This window comes from Acyrthosiphon pisum, chromosome A3, assembly GCF_005508785.2.
Source record: "Acyrthosiphon pisum isolate AL4f chromosome A3, pea_aphid_22Mar2018_4r6ur, whole genome shotgun sequence".
NCBI lineage: Eukaryota > Metazoa > Arthropoda > Insecta > Hemiptera > Aphididae > Acyrthosiphon > Acyrthosiphon pisum.
The window spans coordinates 33038366-33045004 of NC_042496.1; the positions used below are offsets into that span (position 1 = coordinate 33038366).

The 6639-nt window shown below is 30.4% G+C and overlaps 1 long non-coding RNA gene across 1 annotated transcript; it reads right to left on the bottom strand.

The window, feature by feature from the left end:
- Positions 1 to 2627: 2627 nt before the first annotated feature.
- On the bottom strand, positions 2628 to 6600 carry LOC115034433. Its single transcript, XR_003839792.1, has 2 exons — positions 5076 to 6600; positions 2628 to 3871 (listed from the first exon to the last, which is right to left on the bottom strand). It is a non-coding gene; the product is annotated as an uncharacterized LOC115034433 (long non-coding RNA).
- Between the last annotated feature and the right edge of the window lie 39 nt (positions 6601 to 6639).

Genomic DNA, 6639 nt, shown 5'->3' on the forward strand with positions numbered 1-6639 from the left:
AAAAACCAAAATCAATTTTCTCGAAAACAGATCTTGCGTAAAAATTCACGTTTTAACCTTAATTTTTCTTTTGTTTTTCACAGCACTTTTGAAAACTACTAGAAAAATTTTACTTTTTACCCCCCAAAGTACCAACTAGATTCGTTTTCCTATCAGAAAAGATACTGTTGAAGAAAATCCAAACACTTTTACTGTCCTAGAAAATGATGACAGACACAAAAAAAATTGTAAAATCAATACATTCATTGTTCCACTCAGAATCTAAAATGTAGCTTTATAACGACTTACAATTATGCAAAAGTAATATTTTCAAAAACGTGTTTTTTTGAAATAATGAGTGTCTGACGTTAAATGTATTAACCCGTATATTTATATCAATATTATATATATATGAAAGGACAAAAATGGTGTGAACGATCCTATATTTTCCCATTTTTGTCCTTTTTTATATATTACAAAGGCTTATTCAAATTCGAATTATTGTAATATTTTAAGTATAAATAATTAATGACCTTATCATAAATGATTTAGATTTGTGTACCACTTAAGGAATATCCTGTAGCAAGACCAACTTCTTTTTTCAAATGAGAATCTACCTCTTTTATTGCAGATCTTATGATTTTTTTGAAAATTGTGATGTATCCAAAGAAAAATTCAAACGGTTACCTATAGTTTATGACTTGTATAACTTTGTATATTGAGTATCAATATTCCATATTTTATAAAAAATTGTCGAGTTTAATATAAATTAAATATTACATATTATATTAATTAATAGTTGTGTAAAATAATTTTTAAACTCAATATTAAAGGAAAAATAACGGCGATCATGCCGCTAAAATCAATAATAGACCACCATAATATATGGCAACTGCATATTATATAACGTAATATAATAATATTAATAAATTATGTAGTACGGCGTAAAGTGTAGGCAATATAGGTACATTAGTGTGTCGAAAGTAGTTTTAAGTAATAATATTTATTGAATTCAATGTAGAATTGTATACAGCTCAAGGGGCACCATTTTAGAAGTAGGTATCGATGTCTGACTTGGTTGTTTCGTTTAATATTTCATGAAATTTGATTTGATCAATGAATAATCAAAGGTATACAATTACAAATCAATTGCATAATAATAATAATATAATATGGATTATAGGCTAATATTATTATTTTATTTAATAAAACATGTAAGCCATGCGTAAAATAATATAATATATCATAATTTCAAACTGTATATCGATTTTAATATTATCTAGTTATTGTTTATTGCTTTATCGAGACATTAAAAGTACCTACCTAATTACAACAATTCCCTAGTTTTTCGAAGCATGGAAAATATTTTAATTTCACCTTAAATATTTAAAAGTTTGGTTCAGAATACATTTGAAAATTGTTATTCGAAAGTTTGGTTGCATGTTAGACATTAGGTACTTATACAGTTTTCACTCACTCGACATCGCAGTGGTTGTATTCGATTTCATCTACCGCAGGACAATCGTTTAAATCCAAAACAACGGTTATCGTTTCATCGTGTTTTGCAGAACCACCGATTTACCCGACACAAGTCATAATGATTCGAGTGATGGGTACCTACGTAAAACTTAAGAATCTAAAATAAAATCAGAAGGGAAGTAGGTAACCACTTTGCTATACAATAGGTCATTTTATAATATTGGCATCTGATAACATTCTCCAGCACTTAGAAGTGTATAGAAGGTCCTCAACTTAACACAACCGTCATACACTCAAACACTCATACACTACTACCTATAACAAGATTCTTTTATGTAGGTACTCTCTTATTTTCACGTTATTACAGTACGTGTCTTTAAAAATAATATTGTTTATATATTTTTTTGATACATTATATGAAGTACTATTGAAAAACGTTGTTTAAAATTTTCAATCCTTATAGCTATAAAAATTGAACACTATTCATTTTTAACTATAAAATGATTTGCGAATTTTCATGATTTTGACGAATTTTATAAAAATTTAAACCTGAAATCTGAGAAAAAAAAATCGTTCTTATGCATGTATCTTAAGTATTTTAGAATAGCTAAAACTCATTTGGAATCTTGCATTCGCTCAGGATGTAAAATCGACAGTAATAATGATGAGTGATATGTTATTAAATCAGACGTTTTGTGAAAAAATGTTATAAATAACGACAAACTAATGATTAATACCTCACTTTGAATTCAGTCGTTATCATTTTTAACGCACACGCTTAAAGATTTTTTACTGAATTATATATTATAAAATGTATAGCACGAACACGCGTACTTTGTACATACGATAATTGGGTAATGATCGAAATTTAGGTATTGTAATAATACCTAACTAATATGTAATAATAATGCATCTATAAGATAAATTTAGTCTATGCTTTTTATAACTTTATAACAATAGCCGCGCATAATATGTAAATATTATTTCGGACAACAACACGAAAAATATAAGACATCGCGCGTGTATCACTTTATACTAGTGGTCGGCAACCTTTTTGGACTTCCGGGCTACATTCACAAATTAAAAGGAGTTCGCGGGCCAGACAAAAATAAAAGTTTTATATTCCAAATTATTTATCAAGAAAAAAATAACTGTTTAAAACTTTAAAATAATAGAACACAAAAATTACAGTTTTTAATAATATAATGATTATAATACAAAAGTATGGAAATTACAACTGTAAACACTATGAATATAAAATATAAATTATAATGTTATTAAAACTACACACGACGCAAACCGCATATACCCGTACGAAAAACGCAACGCTCATGATACAAAAACAAAGTATGATCGTAACTTTTTGACGGTCAGATCCTTCGGTAAGCACGTGACGTGCATAGTGTATAGTAATAATAATTTAATGACAATATGATAATACGGGTAAGCAAGTGACGTATTGCGCGAACATGGACCAAATCTGGACTTTTGCGATCATACCATGTTGTTTATATCATGGCAACGTTACTGAACAGAATCGAAAATTAAGGGTTATAGCCCAAATACACTCGTCGTATCTACTCTGTCTTATTGGTATAACTGTCAAGGTATAATTACCATTATAAAATATGACTGATAGAAACTTATTATATTTATACAATATGATTTTTTTGATATGATATTCAAATAAACGTCGTCGTAGAATTTAAAGCGGGCCGGATACAATAGACGCGAGGGCCGCCGGTTGCCGACCACTGCTTTAGACAGTTTAAAGGTCCAAAGTCATTGGATAATTGCAATTTTATTAGGTACCTACTTATCACACACGTAGTAATGAGCGTAGTAATTACGATGGAGTTACGAAGTCCAATGGACCTCATCATTTGACATTAAACGACCAGTATAAAGTACTGCCGCAGACACATAGATTAATACGAAACTTAATAAAACGCAGTAATGGGACTATAGCACGCAAGATTAGAAAGGGGAAAAAATTCAATTGTAGCCAGTTATAATGAAAACAATTTTATCGAGCTGAGAACGTTAAGAAATAAGATACAGTACCTAGTGAATTAATGCTTAATAGACATAGTCAAGTGAGAAATAATAAATTGAACTCAAAAAGTTCAAAGTTTATAAGGAGATATTTTTAAAAATAGATGATTATTATTAAATTTAGACTTAAGCGATATAATATTGAATAGGTAAACCTAGTTATATAAAGGTAATTTAACTTAACCTATAACCATTTTGTAAAAAAAATTATCTTACTAGGTATTCCTTTTTATTTTAAGCATAATGCACATCAGCTGTTGCCCGAAATAGGTAAGCGTTCTGTAATAATGTAATGCGCTAGTATCATTTGCTGGATGCAACTGTGTAAGAGATTTACATCACACGTGGATGATGGAACCTATAAACATTTTTAAAACATTTTTTTTTTAACATTATAGAGATTTTCTAACACAAAATATTGAGAGGTACATTTTTAAAATTGTATTTAGTTAATTAAATATTTAAGTTGGAAATTCTGAATTTTTTTGATTTTTTTACAATTTTTATTGCATTTTAAATTACAAAAATTAAAAATGTGGCTCGGCCGTTTCCTTATATATATTACGGACAATCCGAATACTTTTTCAAAATAAAAATCGTGATAATTGTCGGCACATACTGTTGGAATTATTTTAACAAAAAAAAGACGTGGTAGCGAGGCCCCTTAACTAATATTTTAATACTTTCTTAATCTTTTTGCAGACCGTCTGAAGAATTTGTTTTCCGTTTAAGTGTTTATTTGTTTTTTTTTTTTATTATTTTGGTATAGGTATAAATAGTTTCATGCGATCGATTAAATCATTTTTAAATCAAGTAATACATTATGGGATACGAAGTCAACAGAAATCTCCATACACTTTAGCATAAATAAATATTAAATAGGTAGGTATTATATGGATATAATATATAGGTAGGTAACCTACTTTGGTATATTTTCGTATTTTTAAATATAATATAGTCAAAAAATAAATAGGTACCTACCTACATCGCGAGAACGTGAGATAATTTATTTTTAATATTTATTTTCTGACTTTCGAGTCGCGTTCGACGTACAAGGAAAGTGCTTAAACACGTGAAAAGTCTTGTCACGGTGGTCGTCATCATCATCACTACCGCCGTTATTCTGTCGGCCGGTGAAAAGTGCTTCGTTCCACGTGGCTAATGGCCAGTATGCTGTATAGACGCGGCGCAGTGCTCTTTAAATCGTACCATAAAAATTATCATCGCAATTCGGTCTGAAGTATGGTGGTGCTTCGCGGTTTGCCGCACGAGAAGTCGTCATATTATTATTGTCGGGCAGGTGTTCGGGACGCAAAATGAAGGAATACCGTTGAGTTAAAAAATTATACTATCGAAGAAAAAGGAAAGCTATCGTTCTTTACTGTTTTACAGTAGATATAGGTAAATTATACATTATAAATAAATCGTATTGATGTGTAATGTGTTGTGTTGTATCGATTTACAATACCTGCTGGGGACTAATTTAGATATGTATACCTATTCACAAATACCCGATGGCGGTTTACATATTATATTTATGTATTAACCAAGATATTGCTTACCAATGGTTATCTGAAATAAAGGAAAGTGGTCCTCGTTGGCAATTTGGCATGGTGCATCATTCTTTTGATAGGTGGCGTACGTAGTTTGTTGTAGATCTAGGCACGTAAAAAGGATTTAAGACCGGGAGTAAAAAAAAGGAATTTTACAATTTATTTGGGATAGAAGTTAGACTGAGCCAATAGTATCATTAATTATTTTCTTCGGGAATCTTATGTTTTCCAGTTCGCCTGACAGTTAGTGAGAACAAATTAAGTAAATTTAATACGAGTCGTTTGTCGTGAGGGTCATGTTAATTCTAACTTGGCTAAATACGCAAATGCCTACAGTTATATGTTATATCCATTATAATATTGGTGAAGTGGCCAACCTTAAGTGAAATTTAGTGCAGCATGCCGAAACTGCAATTGTGTAATATATTTGTATATTGTATCATACACAGCAGACATCGTTTTACATCTATTATGTGAGTAGGTAGGTACCTACTTAAAAAAATCGTGGTGTTAGACGGAAGCGGAAAAGCACACGCACGCATCGTACACATTTTTACAATAATTTATTGCCGTGTTGTGCTCGATGAGTTTAAATGAACAAAGATTGCGTGCTTTTAAGATCGTTGTCGTTAAATTGCTCAGTTAAAGCAATTTTTTCTTCGAATAAAGCCTGTAGCGATATATAGTGTTACTTACTAAATAACCTACACAACGATATATTATGTACGAATAAGTGAACTGTAGGTATATAGCACTCGCACACCGACGGACGACGGCTATCGGTCAAACGTCTGGAAGAGAATCGATCCATCATCTATATCAATATTATGCTGAGAAAATAATAAAAATCTAACCGTCAACAAAAAAACGAGTTACGGTAAATGCACCTGCCCAATTTTAATAGTACATAAGTGGCTAAATACATAGGCACGTCTTAATTTTAGCTGATCAATAGATTTTCGGGTGACTCTTATGAAATAGATATCTTTCCGATGGGCCGTGTGGGGCGCATTATATGTATAATTGTATGATAACAATAAAAAAATATTTTTTTTTTTATAAAATTCACAAGAAATATTATTTCGATGTTTTGAGATCATAAGTGAATACATGTAAATATTAATGCAATAATAGGCATATCACAAATGTGTTGGTTGAAGAAAATTCATATCAAAATCATAATACCCAGCATAGCCTATGCTTATATCATAATTATAGCCAATAGGTAATTAAGGCTGGTGAAAGCGAACCATTTTTAAGGGGCTGGATTTAGGACATAGTCATAATATATTCTTTTTCCATTCATCCATTGTGACCGTATTTATAGTGAATAATCATTAGGGCTCGGAAGTTGTAGGAGCTAAAAAAGACAACAATTGTAAAATAGGTACCTATGTATGAAAAATGTTATATATGCGAAAAAATTTATCAAATACAAAAATTAGTAAAAGTATACAAAAACTTTTTTTGTTTTTATTGAATTCAAAATTGTTTGGATAATTTAGATAGATTCATAGGCGTATCTAGGGGAGGCTTGGGGAAAGTATTACCGGTGGATTATTAATAATTAAGC